Source organism: Gorilla gorilla, chromosome 4 (genome assembly GCF_029281585.2).
Source record: "Gorilla gorilla gorilla isolate KB3781 chromosome 4, NHGRI_mGorGor1-v2.1_pri, whole genome shotgun sequence".
NCBI lineage: Eukaryota > Metazoa > Chordata > Mammalia > Primates > Hominidae > Gorilla > Gorilla gorilla.
This window is the reverse complement of record NC_073228.2, coordinates 124,660,667-124,686,129: the sequence shown is the minus strand read 5'-3', so window position 1 is coordinate 124,686,129 and position 25,463 is coordinate 124,660,667. Positions and strand designations below refer to the sequence as shown.

Below are 25,463 nucleotides of genomic sequence, written 5' to 3'. Positions count from 1 at the left end.
GATAAAAGTTACTGTAATCTTTTATCATAAGATTTAAGTCTAGGTGGTGGGGAGGTTTCCAGAGGATCAGACAAGAACGGTCTGAAATGGCCTGAAAGCAAACTACATTATAGATGACACCAAGCCTCTCTTACAGCTCAGTGATAAAGACAACTAGGGGTGAAAAAGCAGCCATTGATTGGACGCTTCAGGGGAAATTGATTCTTTCAGGAAAATTCTGGATTTTTTTTTAAGAACTGGAAAGTGAAGTTTAGAGAAGAGTTTGTGAATGCATTTTTTTTTTTTTTGGTATTGATAATGTACTGCGAATTCCAAAGAGTATGTTAAACCTTTCTGAGAAAGGGATAGAACAAGAGATAGAAAGGGTAATTAGAGTGAGGTGACCATGATAGAGAAATCTAAGGTTCTTGGTGGTAATTATATGAAGACGAAGGGAAAGTTTAATAAAATTACTTGTTTTGGATTTAAGACAAATAGAGATAGCAAGGTTGTGAATGTAGGGAATAGGGAGTGATGAGTATCTGGTGCACCATCTTGACCCAGTTGATTGAGGAAAGCAAATCTGGGAACTTATGTCTTACTCACTCTGTGAAAACCTATTTATGGCTGGAATTTTAGGAGTTCAAAACCTGAAGAGATCTTAGACCAGTGGGCGTGTTTACCCCTGAATCCTATTGACAAAGGGGCAATTTTACATCAAATTCAATCCAACTTAAAGATTTTTATATTCTGTAAAATAAAAAGTTAAATATTCTAGCTAATATTAATATTTGTTTAGTACTAGTACTATGCTATGTACTGTAAATGTGTACTAAGTGTGTACGTGTTTTAATTCAATTAATCCAGACAACATTAAGAAATAGGTACAATTATTTATTTTAGAAATAAACTGAGGTAGGGAAGTTTAAGTAGCTTATCAAGATCACAAATCCAGAATTGTTTTTAAGCCAGGATTTTATCCCAAGGCATTCAGCTCTATAATCCATATATTTACGTAAATGACAACAAATGAAAATACAATGCTCCTTTATAGTCTGTCCTAGTAGAACTTCATTTTTGTATGTTAAAAGCTCACCTACAGGACTTCCAAACCAGTGCAATGGAATGAGAAAACTATGTTGTTCCATTTCAATTCCTACCTTTAACAGAACACCTGGAATGATCATCTTTTATATTTGGTGATGAAAGTTATGTTTAATGGATTCACTTATTTCCTCTTTGCAAATTTTAACTATTGAACTATTAAAAACATTGGTTTTTTATGTTAATTACAGCTATTAGGTAACATAGAAACACTTTCCACCTCAGGAAGAGACTTTAAGAAGTATTTTTAAAAACAACAATGCTTCTAAGACTGTTCCTTCTCTTTGGCTAGAGAACAGTCATCAGAGATACAGCTGTGAAAGCAGCACAGAAGTGGAAGTATTCCTAGAAAAAAAAACTGTAAATAGCTCCTCAAGGAACAAGACAATAGAGAGGTCAATTATTTGGAAAGCCGTTAGACAAGAGCCTGCTCTGATTTGCATGTCCCAAAACTCTGCATTTGGGAATCTAGGGTGATAAGTGTGATCAAACATTATTTTAAGCAGCAGCCAGATGGATGCTCAAATTACATGCTTTGGCTTCCAGCAGTTTTCATGATAGGTTGATTGTGCAATGTTTCCTACACTTAGCAGGTGCCTTACTGTCCACTCTATGCAATTCAAATTGATGGCAAGCCAACAGTCATCAAACTAAACGTAATATTGTCTTGGATTTATATTTTCTACAAATTTTATATGAGTTTGTAGCAGTAATTATAAAATATATCCTCAATTTTGCAAATTTAAAATTTATTCTACTAAATTTGGGGGCTATATGGGGGAAGGGACACACAGGCACATACTTCTATTTTATCATATTTAATTTTTCCTTGCTATGAGTTATTATTAATTTTATCACTCTGAACAGAAATGGAACATAAATGTCCACAAGTGCTTCCCCAGTTTCTAGATGGGAGAAACCAGACTAAAAATCAATCAATGCCAGACTGAAGAAAAATCAGTAAACTGAGGTTTAATACAGTACACATGCCCAGGAGAATTTTATCTTTACTTCTAAAAAATCTACTTAGTAAGGCTTAATTATGCCAGTTTATTTTTACTTTGTCTTCATGGAAACTAAGTGCTTAATAATCTTTTCTTTGTAAGCATTATTCACACATTTGAAAATTATTTGTCAATTTTCCCCTAACTTGTTTCTTCTCTAAGTTAAATCACGTCCAATTCTTTTGTTATCAATCTTCTTATCTAACCCTGTAACCATTTCTGTATGTTTATGGCATGATAACTAACAAGTTCTGTAATGTTCTCCAGAGTAATAGTTTAACATATGAAGACTTCAAGAGTAAAAAATAAAGAAATAAACTAAATGGAAGGTGAAAAATACATCAACCACTCCTATTACCTATTATCCTGCTGATGATCCAGGACTATCTTCCACTTCCTAAGATATAATAATTACCAGATGCACTTTCTATATGTACATAGTGTTCTTGATACTCAGAATTCAAAGCTTATTTGCTGTTTTCCAGTAGTGATGGTAAAGTTAAATCAAACAAATCTGTTTCCTTGCTGTCTCCCTTGAGTAGTAAACGTTGCTAAGACAGCTGGAACAGATCCTGGAACCATGGATACTTGCATGTTGAAGTGTTTTCCTCTTTCGCAGGAAACCTTGGGGCTTTCAGCTACTCACACCCTAGATACAGGTTCTATGCATGCAGAAGAGCATATTATTTGATACTTCCAAGCTACTGGGAAAGCTGAAGGAAGACCTGACTACAACTGAGCCAGCTGAGCACTACTCATCCCAGACTGACAACTAGAAGTTTTGCACAGAAAAAGAGGGATGAACTGGGATAGGAAGGCAGGCTCAGGGAAAGCAGCATGGTATCAGGGATCTGGAGTGAGAATGAGAACCAAAGGAACATGGTTGAGATCTTCACATTTGTTCCAACAAACAAGCGTGATTGGTTATCCATTATCAATGTCGCCTTGGTAAAAGAGTCTTTATAGCCCACTCCATTCACATCCCCAAGTTTTTACATAAATCAATCATACAACCTTTCATTTGGGACCCTAAGCTCTGAGCGTGACATCTCTCCCCTATTGTGTTACCTACCAATTATCATGAGGCCCTCTCCCTGTCCAGATGAGCACCACAGCAACAGCCCTGCAGAACACACCAGTCCCTGAGTAACACTGCATCTAATCATCAATTATTGGATGCTCCTTGTTACCCCTTTCTACTTTGTCTCTTATAATAAATTAGTTTTGGTTGCTTTTTTAAAAAAATTAACAATACAGTCTTGGCCTCAGACTTAACAGTAATGCAAGCTGCCTGGATGTCTGTTCTTTCACCCTTCCAAAGCAGGTGTAATATAACTCATAATAGAGTGGCTCACAAATATCACGTGAATTGAATTTGTTGATGGTTGGTGAAGCTGGAGAGTTAAATGTGATTACTCACCATGTCTAGTTCTAGACCAGCATCACTATTGCATACATAGCCAGATAGAATATGAGCCATCATCATGATCACCACGTGTAACCCTTGCAGCCTTGCCCATAAGAAGCTAATTTGCTCCTAACACATAGTTGAATATAAAGTATATAAATACATTGCCCTTTGATTGACTACTATGCTTTTTGCTAAAATGAGGTTAGTCATTTTCATGTTATTTGGGATTTGACCTCTTAAAATACATTTTTATAATTTTTCATTTATCTTAGTTTTGTTTTCTATTTTACTAGCCCAGTGTTCACATAGTTCCTTGGTGTTTCCTCCTCATCTCTCTGACTTCCAAATAATGGAGTGTCCTAGGATTCTATTCTTGTATACTGCTTTATATAAAATATTGTTTTAATAACGCTTACTTTCCCAATCTTCATCATTTTCTATTCACCACACACTGCTGTATTTTTCTTTATATTTCTTATTAGCATTGGACATATTCTGTATTTGCTATTACATTTGTGTTTACTGATCATCTAACTATTTTCATTATAATACAAGCTCTATTGTTTTTCTTGCATTGTTTTATCCCAGTTCTTAAAATCATGCCTTGGCCTAGTAGACACTGAATAAATATTTGTAGAGTGTTAGTATCAATCCTGGATTTCTAACATATTTGTTTCTTGTATAATTAATATATTTGTAAAGTAATTAAACATACTGTATTCCCTCAAATGATTTCTGCCCTACCAAGTTGATAGAATTATGGAAATATTTGATTATTATGTTTTATAACTACCAGTACAGATGATAACTTAAGCCATTAATGTGAACAGAAAATAAGACAGGCCTTTACATTTTTTTTTTCTCTCTCTCTTTCTCAAATAAAATATAGGAACACACAACAAAAAGAACAAGTTTAATGGTAAGTTTAATGGTTAGGTTAATCATTTTACCACAAGAGGGCATAAGTTCATTTATAAAAATCTATTTATGACAGTGCTCCATGTAATTGGAGAAAAACAAAACACAAAAAATGAAACGTCCACAGTGAAATCATCAATCCTTCTCCTACAACTTCTGAGAATTTCTTTGGACAGATGAAAAAATAAATATTTCTATTTATTTTCTATCCTACCAGGTGCCTGCCTAAGAATTTCATTGTTTTAACAAGCACTCTTTTAATTTCAAGCTTTTAGTGGAAAGCATTATATAGATGGGAGTTTATTGAAGAAATTATCTCAAAGAGTTTTCTTGGCTTTGCAAAAGAAGGTCTTAATGATAAAGTGCTTTATTTAAGAAAGTGACAATAATTGGGGTTTGAAGGCAGTTAAAGACAGAATGGTCTGAAAATGTGGTCAGCTGAGAAGATGGCTGTACTTTGGATATGAAAGAGAGACGACAATGCATAGGATATGAACAAAGAAAACCTCACATTCTGCAATGCAAAATGTGAAAATTTAGATTAATACTATTAATCTAAACACATTAAAACGAGTGCTGGCCCTTGAGCTAGGCTATCATCCTCCCGTATTTCTCTTGTTTCAGTAAAATTTGCTAGACCCAGAAAAGCCATGTGCTATTTGTGCTTTGGTGAAAGAGAATACAGGTGGTGTTCAGTCTGAGGAGAAACAGTGTGGAGAAGGACACCAAGTACAAGGGGTGACCTGAGGAACCGAGCAATCAGTGGCAGCAGGCAAGTGGAGCAGTTGGGGAAGGGAGAAAAGAACATTCTGCAGAGAAGCTGAGAAGGAACTGGTTTATCCTACAGTTGTGACAAGCAGGGGAAGAGGGAGTTTACTCAATGTGGAAAAAAACAGATATTTAGAGGATTTGGGAACTCCAAAGTAGCAAAAAATTGGCTTATATAGAAGAAAGGCTTTTACATCCAGTCATCTAGTTATTTCAAATTCTAGTCTTGAAAAATAAGAAACAACAAACAGACTGCATTAGCATGCTCACTTACAAGACTTCTTTTACTGAAATGTACAGTACTTCATTGTTAAGCTCTTGGCTTTTATTGCATTTCTTGGCACTTTGTTTTCTTCTTTCTAGTGAATTAATTATGTAGCTTAATATTCTTCAGTTTTGCCCTGATTTCTAGGAAGTTAAATTTTATGCTTTGCAGTGCAGATGTATTAACCCTTACAGTAAAAGCATTTGCTTTATCTCCTTTCTTTTGCTACTAGGTTCGTGTTTGTGACCATGAATTATTTTGCATGAATTGCCTTTGGTATAGGCTTCCTCAAGTCCTTTTTGGAAGGGAGCATCATAAAATAAATCATTTAAGAATACCACAGGTCAGGAACATATCTCCTGATGGGTAATCCAGAAAGGACTCTACCTTCCATGCCCAGTTGGTGGAGTATTGACAGAAGATGCTTCTTTAGGTGATGTGCCACTCCAAATGGTGACTTTAGATATAGTAGTTTATTTAGAAATGGAATGGCTTCCTTTAAAGCAAACTTAATTTCTCTCTAAGAAAATACATATGCTTTCTGACATCTAAATTCAATGGCATCAAGGAAATGGTTTGAGTATGAGTGAGCTCTACCATCTGTACCAAAGGTCTTCTCAGTCTGTATTTTAATTGCCAGATTCCTTGTCTCTCTCTGAAATAGATTCTAGGTTCCATGAGGGCAAGCTCTCTATTTGGTTCTTCATTCAATCCCTATTCACCTGATAAAATTTGGAACGTATCTGCTCAATATTTGTTAAATGAGTAAAGGAGAATAGTGAAGAGCAAGATTTTAAATTGGACCTAGCCTAAATTCAAGGATTATGAGTTTCCTGGAAGAAGGGTTGATGACTTTAAAGTGTAGTATTTCATGAAGACTCTTTTAGAAGTTAAAGCTGCCAGTAGGTTGAGATAATTTGCCTCTAGAAAAGGCTGAAGAGAACTACTTTGGGGCTTCCTTTGGTAATTTAATATTCATGTTATTTTTGTCAGTATTTGCAGCAGGTAATGTTGATAGATCTTTTCTGCTTTGAAAAACCTATATCTAAAAGAGCCTTCTCACAAAAAAGGGAGGCTGCTTCTCAAATCTCAAGTGAAAGCAAACTTTTATCTCTTCCCTCTTTTGCTTTTAGTTTTGCTTCAGTTATTTTAATTTTCTTAGCAAATTGAATTATTTTATTTAGGAAAACATCAGTGTCCAGTTTATATCACTTATGCTGAAGAAAATAAACCATGCCAATAAAATCCATTGGCAAAGGCAATTTCCACTTCAGCACCTCTCAGTATTCTCTCGAATGGTCTACATGGAAAGAGTAGTTTAGAACTATTTCCTTTTTCTTGGGGGATGGGAGTGTTTTTCTCTCAGAAAAATAAATGATTTTAACTTCTTAACCATCTGCTAATTGTTCATGACAATACAACTTTAATACCTACATACATTAGTTAATATTTGGTAGAATATTAATATTTTTAATGTGCAAATAGAATATTCTGACATTTGAAATTCAAATGGATACTTTTTATTTCCTTTAAAATAACTGTTAGGCTACATAAGTGGACAGTTTTATTTGTTCTACATTAATTACTATGTACATTCTCCTGTTTAAAGTGTTGAATTTCTAAGAGAAGCCATTTTGTGACTAAGCCACAATGATTATAAGAACACATCTCCTATTTTATGCCATAATTAAACAACTGTTTGTTTGTTATTCTTAAAAGTATGATTTCATTCCAGAGGGGGATAATATTTAATGGCATCTTTAAACAGAAGCCTTAACATTAATTGACATCACACAGCAAATAAAATTTAACAAACATAGTATTTTCTGGTGTTTTGTAAATATCCCTAAGGAGGATGTTTTGCTTTTTTGAGATATATTTATCTTATTTCCTTGTGTTTCCTTAACTAATGTCTACATCTGTACTTTTGGAAAATAATAATTACTGCACCAAAGGCCATTTCTCCAGTGAACGTTCCTATTACCTCTCAAACTTAGGTTTTTCTCCCTTTTTAATTTCATTTCTTGTTAATTGAGTAGAATTTCCTGAAATGAATGAAAGACTTTTCATACATCACTATCATTACTATCAAATAATAAGAATATAATTCAAAAATCTATAGAATTTATAAATGCTATAACACTGGCTATGGATATTCTTGAAGAAAGAGGTGCTCTCAGTTTCTACACTGGAATATACACAAGTGCATAGAAAATCAACTACACCAGTGGCCCATATAGTGTTGACTGTAAGAGCAGAAAATAACCTAAATACCCCATGACTGAGAAATGAGTGATTACATTCTCATTTAAGATAGATAAAGCATTATCATGAGATACAAGTAACAATTTAAAAAATATATATAATATATATTATATATATATCTTTTCATATATAGACAAAAAGATCCCCAAGATTTATTCTTTTTAATTTTTTTAACTTTTAATTTTGTGGGTACATGGTAGGGTATATGTTTATATATTTCTGGGGACATGAGATACTTTGACCAGGTATGTAATGCATAATAATCACATCAGGATAAATAGGGTATTCATTACCTCAAGCATTTATGCTTCGTATTTCAAACAATCCAATTACACTCTTTTAGTTATTTTAAAGTGAACAATTACAATTTTTTTTTTACTATAGTCACCCTGTTGTGCTAGCAAATACTAGGTCTCATTTATTTTTACAACTATATTTCTGTACCCATTAACCAACCCCACTTCCCTGCTACCTTCGCTGACTACCCTTCCCAGTGTCTGGTAACCATCATTCTACTCTCTAACTCCATGAGTTCATTCATTTTAATTTTTAGCTCTCAGAGATGCATGAGAACGTGTAATGTTTGTCTTTCTGTGCCTGGTTTATTTCACTTAACAAAGTGACCTCCATCCATATTGCTGCAAATGACAGGATCTCATTCCTTTATAATGACTGAATAGTACTCCATTGTATGTTAAGTTTCACGTTTTCTTTATCCACTCATCTGTTGATGGACACTTAGGTTGCTTCTAAATCTTGGCTATTGTGAATAGTGCTGCAATAAACATGGGAGTGCAGATATCTCTTTGATATATTGATTTCCTTTCTTTGGAGTATACAGCTAGGAGTAGGATTGCTAGCTCATCTGGTAGCTCTATTTTTAGTTTTTCAGGAATCTCCAAACTATTCTCAATAGTGGTTGTACTAATTTACATTCCCACCATCAGAGTATGAGAAGTCTCTATTCTCCGCATCCTCAGCAGCATTTGTTATTGCCTGTCTTTTGGATATAAGCCATTTTAACTGGAGTGGGATGAAATCTCATTGTAGTTTTGGTTTGCATTTCTCTGATGCTTAATGAGGTTGAGCACACGGCCTCCTGTAACCATGCCCTGGCTACTGCCTATGTTAGCTCAAGGCCCTGGAGCTCTACAATTAGCATGTGGTAAAGTTAGCAAGGTCGGTTACCTTTCCTTCGGGACAGTTACCTCCCCCTGGCCAAGGGTGGGGCCAGAGGTGCCGTCAGGGAACCAAGGACTAGAGTAAAAAAACATAAAAGTCTACCTGACCTTCTATTGCACTGCAGCTGTGCTGGCTCTCAAAGTACAGGATGCAGTTATTCCCACTCTTCCCTACCCTTGTCAAAAGTAGAGGAGCCTCGCCCCATGGCCACTACCACCACAGACCCATGCGGAGTACTGCCAGGCTACTTCCAATGTTCCCTTAAGGCACGAGGGCTCTTTAGTCCACTTGTGGTGAATGCTGCCTGGCCTGGGACTCATCCTTCAGGGCAGTGGGCTCTCCTCTGTCCCAGGGAAAGTATAGAAATGCCATCTAAGAGCCAAGTCCTGGAATCAGGAACCCCAAGAGCTCTCATTTTGTTCTATACCCCTGTGGCAGAGCTGGTACCTTTGGTACAAGACAAAGTCTACTTTATTTTTTCCTTCATTTTTCTCAATTAGAAGGAGTTCTCCTTATAGCCACCACTGCTGGGAATGTGCTGAGACTCACCTGAAGAAATCAAGTCTCAGAATATCACCCAAGGCCCAGAATGTACTACCTGGTAGGGCTGTTGGTTATTTCAGGCCCAAGGGCTCTTTAGTTAGCAGGTGATGAATGCTGCCAAGAATAGTCCTTTCCTTCAAGGTAGTGGGTTCCCTTCTATCCAAGGGTGTGTCTAGAAATGTTACCTGTGAGCTAGATCCTGCAAAGGGGGCCTTACAACTATGATCAGTGCCTTACCCTGCTGTGCCTGAGCTGGTATCCAAGATGCAAGACAAAGTCCTCCTCACTCTTCCCTCTCCTCTCCTCAAGCAGAAGGAAGGGATCTCTTTTGGAGCTACAAGCCATGCTACCCGGGGCTAGGGGAGGGGTGATGACAGCTCTCTCCCAGCCACCCTGGTGGTGTCTCAGTAGGTCATGTGCCACCACCTCCCCCCACCACACACACATACACTGGCTCTGAACCCAGTTCATTCCTGGGACTTGTCTAGGAGTTGCAGTTCTTGTGACCTAGACGAACTTTGAGGTTTATTTAGGGCCCCAGAGCACTCCAGCCCAACGTGGCAAGGCTTGCCGGAAGTCAAGTTTCAATCGCTGGGATAAGTGATTCCCCTCTGTTTAGGGCCGCTCTAATCACTCCCTCTGTGGGTGGGCATCAGCTGAGTTCAGTCCAGTTTTGCTTTCTGAGATCAATGCACTGTCTCACAATTACTTTTCTCTCCCTCTCCCAATGGCACAGATTCTCTCTCTGCAGGGTAAGGCTGCTGCTGGGGAATGGGGATGGGTGGCATTGGTGATTCAAGACTGTTTCTCCTACCACTTCAGTGCCTCTTTCAGCAATATCAAGTTAAAACCAGGTACTGTAAGTGCTCACCTGATTTTTGGTTCTTACAGTGGTGCTTTTTATTTGTAGTTAGTTGTTAAATTAGTATCCTTTCTGGGGCTACAATTGGTGGAGACTTCTATTCTGCTATCTTGCTCTACCCCTCTCTCCCAAGATCCATTTTTCAGTGGAACAAATTTAAGTGGTAGAGCATTATATAAATTATGATTCTATGAATGTACAGCATGTATGTACTCATATTCATATACACACAATTCTATTTTTCTGTTGACATTTATATTTACATCCAAGATGACAGTGATTCCCTCTAGAGAAGAGCGTGCAAATGGTGGCATATGGGGACTTTTGTTTTATATGTATTATTTTTATTTTTATAATAATGATGAATTTAAAATATTTCTTATGTAAAGTGAAAACTTGAATTTAAAGTAATGTAAGACACTATGTATCTTTCTCATATCATGGTCAAGTGTTTTCCCTCAATTTCTAGTTATTTCAAGTTAAAGTATATTTCCTTTAAATATGATAAAGTACTGCATATTTCCTGCTTGCTAATTTTCCAAAGGAACTGTTGTTAGTGCACTAAATATTACTCATTTTTGCAGTCTTTCTTGTTTCACTAAAAATTTACTATATATTTCATTTGCATTCAATTATAGAAACATGGAAATTATTCAGAAATAGATTCGTTAGCAAATTGCAGATTCAATTTGTACATTAAATAATATAAGAATAAACACTATTGAAATATTTAGATACTTTTCCAAATACACTGTAGAGCATCCTCAGGGAAATTGACTGATGCTTGCACAACATATGTGTCCATGGCTTAGAACACTCATTTTGATTATAAGCATTGGTTAAATTAGTCTTCCAAGGATTAGCTTTAGTTTATGATTAAAAAGACCGCAGTGTCTTTAATTCTGTGGACTTCCTTCTCTCTGATGGATCACACTGCATGCCATAATGGGTTCTATTTTTTCACTTCTAAATCTCAAATATTTCGATTGATGTAGTTGTTTTATACATTCATAGCTGGCAAAAGACTAAAGAAAGTATATGACTGTGGTTAGGCAAGTGCTTATAACTGTGGAGACCTGCATTTTCTGTGGAACCCATGGATCTCCTTTACATAATTACTTTTAAATTTTGAGTGTTTTTGTTTCCTCAATCAAAGCCTCAGGAATACCTGAATACTTTGACTATCCTCAATAAACAATCACTTCTTTAGACATGCCCAAACCAAAAAGTATGAGGGATGCTTTCATAGAACCAGCATAAAATGTGCCCCGAAATATTAAGTACTTGTTGAGTAAATACAATGTTATACTACTTTAGTGTTCCTTTTTCCAAAAAACAAGCGATAAAAACACCATACTAAAATGTGCACAAGTCAGTTATTGATAAAATATATCTACCAATACATTAAACTACCATGATGGAGTGTGAATGCCCATAGTTACAATTTCCCTTACAATCCCTTTTGTCACCTATAAAGTGTATTGTGCCTTATGAACCAGAACTGCAGTGTGATGAGCTGTTCACAACAGGAGATACGAGTCTCACCAACTGACCACTCTTGTGCACATATTTACAGAAAGGAATAAACATTAGTGTAGTAGAATCCTCGAAGATTAAATGTGCATATGCTGTGACTCCACTTTATCAATTTGCTCTTGAAAATACACGCTGAAAATTTTATTTTCTCATGTTTGCATATAATTTAATGCCTGAAATCCTCAATATTCAAACTAGTGCATGATGAATTAGTGTCACATTTTGGAAGTCTTGTGGCAGAGTTAGATGGTTGTGTATACCATCATTTATTTTCTGCAGCTTCTTTAGTGTCAGAATGCCAAATTCATTCAACATGGCCAGCCAAAAGACTAAATTCCTTAATTCTCCTTGTGCTTCAGATTTGAACAATGCCAAACATACCAAAATATTGTATGAGTAGTTTGCAGTAAGTTTTCTTTAAAAGAAGGAAATAGCTGTCTCCTCATCCTACTGCCTGGAACATGCATACAATGTCTGGAGTTCCATCTACTGTTGTGCATCATGAGGAAAAACGTTATAGTTTAAGGATGTCAGAGCAGAAAGTTGAAAGAAGCCTGATTCCTGATGATTTCATAGAGTTTCCTTTTCAGGTATAAACAGACACTTATTTATTATGTTAAGTTTTCTGGCAAACATAGGCAAACACAATTTAACGCAAGTTAGTTTCAACACATTTTTTATATATGTTTATTGTAAGTCTATCTGCAGTTGCTGAAGTCATTATGAATTAATACAGGCCTACTGAATAAACTTTTTATCTCCATTGAGTATTATATCCTATAAAAGTTTGAAAATGCTTACAAGGCCATTCTTAATTTTTTAATTTAGAATTTTGCTCTCTTTGGTATAGACATACCTCAAAGATGTTGCTGGTTCCAGGCCACTGCATGAAGTGAATATCTCAACAAAGCCAGTCACACAATTTTGTTTTGTTTCTCAGTACATATAAAAGTTATTTTTATAATATACTATGGTCCATTAATTGTGCTATAGCATTATGTCTAAAAAATATATATATGAATTTAAAAGTACTTTATTAGCAAGAAGTGCTAACAATCATCTGAGCCTTCATGAGTCGTCATCTTTTTGCTGGTGGAGGATATTGTCTCTATGTTGAGGGCCTTGCTCTGGATTAGATTTTGGCTTAAGGGAATGTTGTGGATGGTTTGATCTTCTATCTAGACCACTCGAACTTTCTCCATATCAGCAATAAGGCTGCTTCACTTTTTTGTTTTATCATTTGTGTTTTTACTAGAGCAGTTTTAATTTTCTTCAAGAACATTTCCTTTGCATTCACAACTTAGCAAACCATTTGGCACAAGAAGTCTAGCTTTCAGCCTATCTCAGCTCTCAATATGCCTTCCTCACCAAACTTAACCATTTCTAGCCTTTGATTTAAAATGAGAAACATGCAACTCTTTCTTTCATTAAACACTTAGGGGACATTGTAGGGTTATTAATTGGCCTAATTTCAATATTCTTGTGTCTTGGGGAATAGGGAGGCCTAAGGACAGAAGAGAAATAGGGGAACGGCTGCTTGATGAAACAGTCAAAACACACACATTTATTGATTAAGTTCACCATCTTATATGGGCGTCGTCCTTGGCACCCAAAAACAATTACAACAGTAACATCAAAAATCACATATTACCATAACACATATAATAATATGAATATCAATATAATAATGATGCATATGCTTGAAATAGCGTAAGAATTACCAAAACATGACATAGAGACACAAAGTAAATGCATGCTGTTGGAACATGATGCTGATAGACTTGCCCCATATAGGCCACAAACCTTCAATTTGTAAAAACCACAACATCTGTCTGAAGCACAACAAAGCAAAGCACAATAATATGAGTCATGATTGTATTCACTTTGAGCCTCTTTTTCTTATAGTTTATACTCAGTCAGATATATTTTAACCTATTTTTTCAAATATGTAACTTTCTGCATCTCTGTTTTGGCAGTGCAAGTAAATCTTTCCTGCTGATGAGTGAGAGAGATTATAGTGGACTTGGTGGTGGGAGGAAAATGTCATCTTAGTCTCTTCAGGAGTTAAACATACCTACATTTGTTGTACTGGATACATTCAGCACATAACCACATTCTATTAACAAGGAACCACGTATATTATACAATGGTGGTCCCACAAGGTAATACCGTATTTTCAATGTATCTTTTCTATGTTTAGGTATGTTTAGATTCACAATTATCATTGTGTTACCACTGCCTACAGTATTCAATACAGTAATTTGTTGTACAGATTTGTGCCCTGCAAGCAAAATAGGCTATAGCATCTAGGTTCATGTAAGTACATTATATGATGTTAGAACAATAATGAAATCACCTAACTCCTCATTTTTCGGAAAGTATCCCTGTTTTTAAGCAATACATGACTATACTTCTGTCATTTCTGCATACTTAAATGTTTTTACCCTTCTTATTGTTTTACTCTTCGTACTGTTTTATTCTTTATATTGTTTTTACTCTTCATATTTTTGTTTCTTTACCTAGGATGTAGATAGGTAAGATCTGATTTCCATCTAACCAGTCTTCTCTGCACTACTCTCTTTTTTCTCTTTGCACAAGTCTAGATTTTTTCAGGTCTTCTGATGTCTTACCTTCTTCTTCCTCTTTTCAGTGCTTTGCACATGATTTTTCCCTATTCACCCACTAGTCACCCTTCAGATCTCAGTTCAAAGCTTTCTCTACCCACTGGGTTAGAGCCAGTGAACATGTGATATCTCCAAACCATATACCTTTTTTTTTCTTTTTATTTTATTTTTTTCTGAGGCAGGGTCTTAGTCTTTTCAGGAGTTAAACATACCTACATTTGTTGTACTGGATACATTCAGCACATAACCACATTCCATTAACAAGGAACTACGTATATTATACAATGGTGGTCCCACAAGTTATACCATATTTTCACTGTGTCTTTTATATGTTTAGGTATGTTTAGATACACAACTACTGAAGGTCTTGCTCTGTCATCTGGGCTGGAGTGCAGTGGCACAACCTTGGTTCGCTGCAAACTCCTTCTCCTGGGCTCAAGCCATCCTCCCGCCTCAGCTAACCAAGTAGCTGGAACTACAGGCACTCACCACCGTAGCCACCTAATTTTTGTATTTTTTGTAGAGACAGGATTTCACCATGTTGTCCAGGTTGGTCTCGAACTCCTAAGCTCAAGTGATCCCCCTGGCCTCGGCCTCTCGAAGTTCTGGATTAACAGGCGTGAGCCACCACACCCAGCCCACATACTTTTCTTTATAGAATTTAGCATATTGTAATTTTTTTGTTAACGTGTAATTAAACATTTAATGTAGTTCTCTCCAACTAGATTTTAGACTCTATTAAAATAGAGTCTATGTATTTTTTCTCACCCTTTTGTTCCTAATGACCTGCATAATTCATGTCCCATAGTGAGCACTCAGTAAATAAGCAAGATTATCTTACCTAAGTAAACATAATAATTATGTGAATAGGGGCCAGCAAGGAGAGACTTGCATGTTATGTGTAAGACACCAGCACTCTAAAAGCAAAGGTTAGGAAGTGAAGATTATCTACATTGGCATTTCGAGATAAAAATGAAACCTGTTAAGTAGTACTTCTCAGTGGGAACTGGCAATTGTTCAATAGATTTTGTAAAAGTAATATTGACTTGTGAGAATAGCAGGTTTAAAAGTTGAAGATGAAAGAAGAAACAGTGATGGACAAGTGAAATAACTAAGAAAGTAAATATAATCAAAACTTACGAGAAAAAACAAACTAAATTCAAAGAAAATTTTAGACACTTTTTCTAGTCTGGCCACCTCCAGTCTCTAACTCACTTTATAAACTACTACTGGAGTTACCCTGCTGAAGAGCAGGCCTGATCATTTCACATATTTGCAGTCTTTTAGACATTTGCGAGAGAGTACAGCTGGTAAAGTGCTGCTTATCACTGAGTATATGCACAACATAAAGAACTATATTTTTTATCACATATGCTTGATTAATTTTATTGTCAAATATTTTTGGGAAAGTTGGCTTTCCTATTTATAAGTTCAAATAATTTACAGATTGAAGCAATCAGCATGGATTGCTTCATGGATGAGTTCAGGCATCTATACTTCAATGCTCATCATCTCACAGGAACTGGCAATTTGATTCCTTGCTTGATTATTTTAATGTACAATATATTAGTTTTCAGAGGTTCAAATCATGCAAAACAAACTAATTTTCTTCATTACATTGCAAGGTATTCTAAGTACCAGGAGATATTGCAGAGTGTAAACCAATTTAAGTGTACAGAACAACATGTTGGGAGTTTGATTTTATATCATAGTTTGGGAATAAGCCTAAAGACCTATTCTTTTAATTGTTATAAGCAATTTGTTTGAATTGTACACTACAAACAGCCCTTTTTGATTGAGTTCCATTTTTGCTCCAGTATGATTACCTACTCATAGGTAGATGATAGATAGATAGATAGATAGATAGATAGATAGATAGATAGATAGATAGATAGATAGATAGATGATGATAGATAGATAGATGATGATAGATAGATAGATAGATAGATAGATAGATAGATAGATAGATAGATAGATAAATGGATAGATAGATGACAGAAGTTCTTAGCAGACTTCTGGATAACAATAATGAGAACACTTTAGGTAGGATTAGTGACCTTTTTTTTTAATCTAATTATTACGTTCTGAACAGAATTCCAGAAACAAAACTTAGAAAAAATCCTTACTGATGTAATACCTGAGCTTTCTGTTTTCTAGCAATGTTCCCTTGTATTAAAATTAATTCTCAATAGTTATAACTATAATATTAAAATAGCCCTTCACAAGAAAGTCATAGTGAAAAATATACCATGTTTTTCAGAGCTTAGAAAACAGAAAGCACAATTTTATACTACAAAAATACTTGAAATATCAGTCTTCCATTAGTTCTGAATTAATATGACAAAAGCTTGCCAATGAACCAAAAGAAACTTGTTTTCTTGGTAATGAAAACCAAATCAAATAAGCAACTACAAACAATACAAACAACAGATTTATTTAGAAAAATAAACTGAAAATGCTGTTTGGCTATAAAAACTGTTATATGCCAAATACAAATTACAAATGACTTTTTAATTAAGACAACAAATAGATGTTCAACACAAATGCTTAGTGTGCATTTCACGGTATTTGACTTCTTGGTTGTTAATGATATCAAATGATCTTCATTAAAAACTTTGGATCCCTTTTGGATTCATTTGACCACACTGATGCTTTTTCATTGTTATTCTGTAGATGTTTTTAAATTTGTTTTAAAATCAAATCCATTTTTTATTAGATAACTGATTTTTTTTTTTGAAAGAAGAAAAATCAATGTCTTGAGAATTCTTACATTTTTCCATTTTGGATTCCTGCAAGAAACTGCTTGCTGTGGTCTCAAAACTCATGGGACCATCTGTGCAAATAACAGCACACATCATTACCCTGAATGGAAGTGACAGTGCAAATATTAGAAGTTCACTGAGAAGTAATCAGTAAGAACTGACTTCCCTCCTATTCCAACCAATATAGCGTGAAGGACTGAATGTGAAAATTTTTCAAGCAATTGACAACAATGCTATTATCTCAGTATGGCTTTGAGGCTATACACAAGATGGCAAACATTCTCTGTCTGCAAACAGCAACATTCGTCCTAAGACTGTGCATTGCTGCAATGTTTCTCTGTTCATTCAGTTTTCTTTTTGTCTGCATATTTTGAAATGATGTGTAATTCTGGCTACAGGTACCTCATCTCTCTATACTTTAACCTTCCCAAATGATAAATCAGTTTATAATTTACTGGTTTAATTGCTTAATATTAATTTTGTTGGTCTCACATCTGGGAACAGTTTATTTCCATAGTGAAACAAGATGAGTTGGTTTGGTGTTTATGTTTTGTTGGCTTCTTGTTTAGTCCTTTCCATTTATTTATTTTATCTTCATGGTAATTTCTGAGTGAAGAGATTTAAGGCTGTGGCTTTTTTTACCCCCAAGGCTCTGCTCTTGGCTGTCAGATAGAGGAAGATGATTTTATGCAGACTCTATCAGCGATCATTTGTGCTCCAAGGTTGAGGGATTTGCTGCTTTGACATGGTCAGGCTTCTGGTTACTTTAGAATTCGATCTGTCCTCAGGAAGTCATAAAGATGAATCTGAAGTGAGAAAAACGAACTGACATGCCCCCAAGTAAAGGTATTCCTTCCAACCTGAAGGAGCTGTCAGAAGAAGGAAAACAAAATACAAATATGATCAGTTTAAACAGTAAGTATGGTTTAACAAAAACACACAAAGATTATTAAAAATGAAGCAATCATTTGCTAATAATAATCTTAGATTATTTACATTGTCAAGCATTTTATTTTAAATGTCTAAACATATTTTAAATAAATATTCCATTTAAATTGTATATATTATTTTATAACTTAGTTATCAAAATTTAAGTACAGTAGTACGATTATACCTAAATTAAAAGATCTTCCCTTATTCCTAACAGTGTTTAGAACTTCAGATAAATTTGTCATTAAGTATAATAAGTTCTCAAAATAGTTGAGAAATGCTTTTCCATTGAGGTAGATCTTTCATTTGAAATAATAACCACAAAGTGCATTTTCACAACACTGTATAATGTAAGAATGATGTAATTTTTATTGCAATCTATGCAGTTTAAACTTATTACCAGATTAAAAAAGGGATATTTTTCCTTGATATAGCAGAGAATTAGCCATAGAATTAACCTTCCTTCACTTTAGGAATATCTGCAATACTTTTAAATAAGTACATTAAAATAAATTATATCCATATCTCTAATTAATGATTCTTTTTGGAAAACAAAAAGAAATGCCAGAATTATCACCCTGACAACCCAACATCAGACATGTTTAGCACCACTTAATGGGGAGTTTGTCTGTGGTCTTCTATTTAAGTTAAGATGTAATAAAGAATATTGATGCTTACACTCAACAATAATAGGTTCAGAATGTTATTACTATAAACCTAGTATAATGATTAATTGATTTATAAGTTATCAGAAAAGTCAGAGATAGAGGAATGCCTTTAAGTGTATTTTTTTAATCTTAAAGTCCACCTGAGAACCCCCCGTTTTAACCCTTTCATTTGGGGTTAGGCAAACCCCAAAGGAAATGTGGTTTTCTCCCATGTAAACACACGAACATACATACAGGCAGCACAGTTAATAATTTAGTCATTCTGTGACAAAATTACTAGTCAGTATTCTATTAGATTAATAAGTGATAATTTTCATTATGTTACCCAACCACCAAGACAATGTTTTAGTACTAAATGATCTAAATGAACAATCAAAAAGGAAAAAAAAATCAGTAACTCTCTCTGCTATCTCCAAGATTAAAACCAGAAAAATCACTGAACACAGATCAATGAGACTCGAGGGCTTACTCTGAGTCATTACTAAAGGTGTTAATCAAAGAGTAGTAGTAAAAAACAATCTTTCATCATGGAGTTGCTTAAGAAGATGCAAGAACTTATTTGTACAGGAAAGTGGAAAAGCCTGTTTGGAACTGGCCTAACTTTATATAATCCCAGCAGCATTGCTTGCCTCTATTGGTGCCATTTTTGTATCATCTAGAAATATAAGTCTCTATGTATGTAAAGGAAACCAGCACTCAAGCTGTTATTAATGAACAAGCAATAGTCCCACAATAATATTTTTGTTTTACTATTAAATAAAAATCTTAAATAGTATGAAAAACACACAAAGCTGACTTTCCACAAATGTGTGGGTACATAATTCATGGATTTGAAGCAAAGATAATTAAATGTGCCAATTATATTTTTAACGGTTATGTAATATGGGAGTCTTCAGCAGCCTTTGATAAGCTGCTACAGCTTATTAAAACTTCAATCTATTATTTGTTTAAAAATATTGATTCATCACCTACTGTGTACTACTCTAGAGTCCATGGATACAAAAAACTTATTTCTTGCTCTCCAAGGAGATTAGTATCTGAAAGTTAAAAAAGCAAACATTCATAGTAAAAAATTGGTGCCACAATATATGTAAATATAAAATGTTAGAATGAACACGGCGGTAGTGAGCCTACAAAAGGTGGCATTTGAATTGAAATTTAAGGGATAGGCTGGAATTTTCAAAAATAGTAAAATGTTACTAGTTATGAAATAAGGGTATTTCAAGCAGAAGGAGAAGCATGATCAAAGGCATAGAAGCAAGAGAGAGAGTAAGACCGTTAATATTGTATGGCATAAAATTATAAAGAGAAAATATAAGTTTCTGAAGAGCTTGACAGAGGACAGGGTGTCCTTTTATACTATGTAAAAGTAGATATTTATGCTAATGGTACTGGAAAATGTTGAAAATTTTTGATGAGGAGCGTGCCTGGAAGAAGTGTGGAAAGTACAATGGAGGAGGAGGAAGTACTTACGCTCCATATTTTCAGTAAAGACATGGCGAAGACACCAGCTGAAAGCAATTAACTATGAGTACAGTTGCAGATGCTTTCTTAATGATAAATTGAAGTGAGCAAACTAACCCATTCCTTCTTACTAAATTAAGAGAGCGTTTTATTCAATTACCATCCGTTCAAGATAAGAGCAAACATTATTATAGGCGTTTCTTGTTCCACCAAATTTTTAGGTATCTTATGGAAGCGGATATTTGCCTCTCAGCCCTCAGTGGCCATACGTTAAAAGTAGAAAACAAAATCATCTTACCAGTAGAAGTCCATATCTCCTGATTAGATTCTAAGATTGGATATTAAAGGAATGTATTTAAATATCACTGAATTTTGAAGATTTGTTACATATATCCAGGCTTCTCACTGGATGGTATGAGATACCACATTTGATCCATTACCTCAGACCCACTAAACAAAGCCTCAAATTGCTTTTCATGTATAATTTTGCCTATTTAATAATTTTATGAACTTCCATTATTATTGGTTATAAAATACACAAATTTTTAAACCTCCACATTCTTTTTTGCATGTTTACTTCAAATATAGAGACATAATATACCATCACTGTTATACAAGTTAAATAAGTCTACTCCACATTGAAATAATAAAAAATAAATGATCAACAGAAAGATCTTGTACAATCAAAAATGAATTGAAGCATTCTCTGTGGAAATGCCTTCTGACCCATTCTTCATATCAACGGGTTAATTGCTCTATTCTGTTTGAAATGACTTTGCTTAAAACCATATAAGATTTACTCACTTTTTGGATGGAATAGGTCAAAGTTTTCAAGCACTTCAAGGGTCATTTTCTCATTCTTGTAAATGTTTCGAGGCCCAAATGCAATATGCAAAATGTGAATGATGCTAGATAATTTTTAGTCTTGAAGCATTAAATGTCAAGTTAATTAATTTATATAAGTAACATATTAAGTGACTGAGAACATTTCTATGCAGCAAGGGCAGTATGATTTAAAAATGCCAAAGACAGCAAGCAAAGCTAAGGAAATGCTAAAAATAATACAAAAAATTTTTCTAAACAGACATGTCTCATAATTATATATTTATTTGCATTTTGGTAAAATTTTTATAATTTTATTCTTTATAATCTATATTTATATATTTTAATTACACACATTTTTGTATATTATAGTTTTGAAATATATTTTATAAATATATAATACTTAATTTAAAATATTTAATATATATAATATACATTTAAAATATTTTAAACTATAGGACAATGTGTCATGTGTCTGTTGCATTATAAGAAGTAGTAACTGCTAAGAGGCCAAAATCATGTTAAAGAAAATCTGTCTTATTTCTCCTGACTGTTAAAAGCAGCCCTCCCAAACCAGATACAGTTTATCCATTCTGATTTATTCTTATTATAGGCAATGTTGTCTAGTAATATGGCTGACAATCTACCAGTATCTGGTTTCCATGAAAATAAAACGTGAAAGTTAACCCAGGGTAATTTTTATTTTTATGGAAAAAAAGAATATGTTTTGCTATCCCTCTATTCACATTAAGAAACAGAAATATTTGGGAATTTAGATTACCAAACAGACAAGATTTTGTGACTCATAAAACAATAAAATTCAACATAACAGGTATGCATTTAACCCAAGAAACCAAAAAAAAAAACAACAAAAGCTTTCTTCCACAAACTGACATACTAATGAAAATTTAAAAATTAATAAAAACTAGCAAAGCTACAAAAAATGAAAAACTTGATTTTTTAAAATCATCTTTTTTTTTAAAAGAATGACTAAAATATATATATTGCCATGGAAGAATAAAAAGAAAAACATAAAGAAAAAGCAAATGGGTAACTTTAGAAATCAGGAAAAAAGAGCATTTAAGAGACTTCTAGGCCAGGCGCGGTAGCTCACATCTGTAATCTCAGCACTTTGGGAGTCCAAGGCAGACGGATCACAGGTCAGGAGTTCGAGACCAGCCTGCCCAATATGGTGAAACCCCGCCTCTACTAAAAATACAAAAACTAGCCAGGCATGGTAGCAGGTCCTGTAGTCCCAGCTACTGAGGAGGCTGAGGCAGGAGAATTGCTTGAACCTGGAAGGCGGAAATTGCAGTGAGCTGAGATCGCACCACTGCACTCCAGCCTGGGTGACAGAGAAAGACTCTGTCTCAAAAAAAAAAAAAAAAAAAAAAAAAAAAAAACAAAAAACACATACACACACAGAGAGAATTCTATTACAAGTAAATCAAATAATCTGATAGAAAAATATAAATTACTAACTTTGCCTTAGGAAACATTTAAACAATCAATACCAACAAAAGAAAATGAAAGGCAGTCAAAGCTTTCCCACTGAAATAAGGCATCATGATGAGATGAGCTTTCTTGATGCTGGGCATTCTTGTAATTGGTCATGTTCTTTGCTTATGGGCTGTTATAATAGATACTGATTCCTATTTGGGACCTAAGTGTAAGCCAGGATAACTCTCATACCCACGTATGGTCTCCATCTTTCATACTTGTCACTTTGCAGAGTTAGAAAAAGGTTGTAGCCCTAGACACTTGTCAAAACTCTCATGGAAAAAAAATCACCAATACTGCCTTACTGGCAAGCTTTGTTTATGATATTTGTATTATTCTAATGAAGCCATTAGCAAGTGTGGCCTACTGTAGTCATGTGAGATTGTTCAGTTGAGCCTACAACTACTGGATGTTATACACAGGGAGAGATTCCTTTTATTTGCACTTATCAAAATGTTACTGGTTTCACCTAATAGCAGTGGGTGGTCAGGTGAGGTGTGGAGTAGCCTGTGTAGCACCTGCAACTAGTTACATAGTTTAAAGATACACCTAACACCTGAGAACCATTAGGATGGTGCCATGGATATTCCTGTCCTGGTCATAATGAGCCCATGGTTTTGTGATTCTAAGAGAAGAGAGAATTTTGAATAAGATGTTCAATGTCATTCTTCTAGGAAGAATTAGCAAAAAATGTAAAGCGTGCTATAATAGAGAGTTGAGCAAAAGTTTCCTTGAGACCTGGGAAAAAAGTTTCAAAGAGCTTTCATGGATAAAAATTATATTTAATCTAGCTCTTAAGACAGGTATTTCTTCTTTGAGAAATGTCTACTCCGATCTCTTGCCCATTTTTATTCAGATTTTTTTGCTATTGAGTTTTCTGAGTTTCTTACATATTCTGGTTATTGAGTTCCTTATAGATTATTGTGAGTTGAATAGTTTGCAAATATTTTCTCCCATTCTATAGGTTGTCTCTTTGCCAACACGCATATACAAAATATGCTCAACATATATAATCATCAGAGAAATGCAAATTAAAACCACAATGAGATATCATTTCACTCCAGTTAAAAATGGCTTTTATAAAATAGAGAAACTAACAAATGCTAGCAAAGATATAGATAAAGTAAAGCTCATACACTGTTGGTAGGAATGTAAATTGGTATAGCCATTATGAAAAACAGTATGAAGAATCCTCAAAAAACTAAAAGTAGAACTACCACATGATCCAGCAATTCCACTGCTGGGTATATAGATCCAAAAGAAAGAAATTCAGTATATTAAGAGATATCTGTACTCCCATGTTTATTGCAGCACTAGTCACAATAGCCAAGATATGAAATAAATATAAATGTCCATCAACCAATGAATGGATAAGAAAAAGTGGAACATATATAAAATGAAATATTATTCAGCCATAAAGTAGAAAGATATCCTTTGTAATTACATGGTTGGAACTGGAGGACATTATGTCAAGTGAAATAAGCCAGCTACAGGAAGACAAATACACATGTTCTCGTTCATAGGTGGGTGCTTAAAAAATTATCTTATGAAGGTGGAAAGTAGAATGATGATTACCAGAGGCTGGTACGGGTAGTGGGAATGGGGGGAAAAAGGGGTTGGTAAATGGGTACAAAAATTCAGTTAGATTGTAAGAATAAGATCTAGTGTTTGGTAGCACAGTAGAGTGACTATAGTTAACAATAAATTATTGTATATTTCCAAATAACTAGAGTGGGTTTGGAATGTTCCCAACACAAAAACATGATAAATGTTTTAGGTGATGGGTGTCCAGATACCCTAATTTGAGCATAATACATTGTACACTTCTATCAAAATATTTCACATACCCCTTAAATACATACAACTATTATGTACTCATAAAAATTAAAACAATTTAAATTTTTTTAAAAGATAGATAGGCAGCATATTACCAGTTTGAAAAAAGAAAGTTGAGGGAAGCATCCTAGGTAGACAGAGAAAATGATCTCAATGCAGTTTTTAAAACATGATGCCATTCTACCTATCTAGTACGTTCTACATTCTGCCCATGTATCAGTTCTAAGTTTTGAGAAGTTTGTTTTGGCTATTATACGGATATATATAGAATTAAACACCTATGACTGAATTAGAAAAAGTCATTTATGGGTGCACTTCATTGTAATCTTTAAGTCTGATTAAATAGCTGCTTTAGAAAAACGTTTCATTTCATGCTTCGCAAACTATGAATACTGAGTAAATCACATTGAAAATGATTATTATAATGCGAAGAAAATGATATTACTAATTCTATCATTGGTTCTAAGTTAACACAAATAATTCTTTCTTATCAATTATATATGACATTTTCTAAAATGCGATTGTGATTCTGATGGCTGCACCTGTTTTCCTGAGTCTGAGAGCAGTGCGAGCACTGCCTAAGGAATCTGTACATCCACCAGCAAGACATACTGCATGAACTTTGAGTAAGTTCTTCTCATATTGAGGATGTTTAGTAAGTGTGCATCTGCCTGACAAGCAACAACTTAGAGAGATGACAATTTAAATCTTTAAGATTAGATGGTCATTTTCTAAAGTAAGCACCTGATACCCTGAAATATAATGCACTTCAGAATTGCCCTTCTCATCTGAACTGGTGGGTTCAGACAGTTATATATATTAACATTAGTTCCAAATTACCAGGACCAGCCACAAAATTTGCAGGGCCCAAAGAAAAATAAAATTCAGGGCTCTGTTTGAAAAAGCAGGATAAAAGCTCTCTCTTTCTCATCCAGTCTCTCTAGATTTACCACTTAATGCCTGTTCCACTGTACACAGGGATGCTTACAGAGTGAACACAGACCTTCACAATCCCTGGAG

The 25,463-nt window shown here is 34.5% G+C and overlaps 1 protein-coding gene across 1 annotated transcript in view; it reads right to left on the bottom strand.

The window, feature by feature from the left end:
• Positions 1–16,874: 16,874 nt before the first annotated feature.
• PRR16 (proline rich 16) overlaps positions 16,875–25,463 on the bottom strand; it is a 382,721-nt gene continuing 374,132 nt past the window's right edge. The window contains exon 3 of the transcript XR_002005792.3: positions 16,875–18,092. The gene's annotated coding sequence lies outside the window, so the exon portion shown is untranslated. The remainder of the gene's footprint in view (positions 18,093–25,463) is intronic.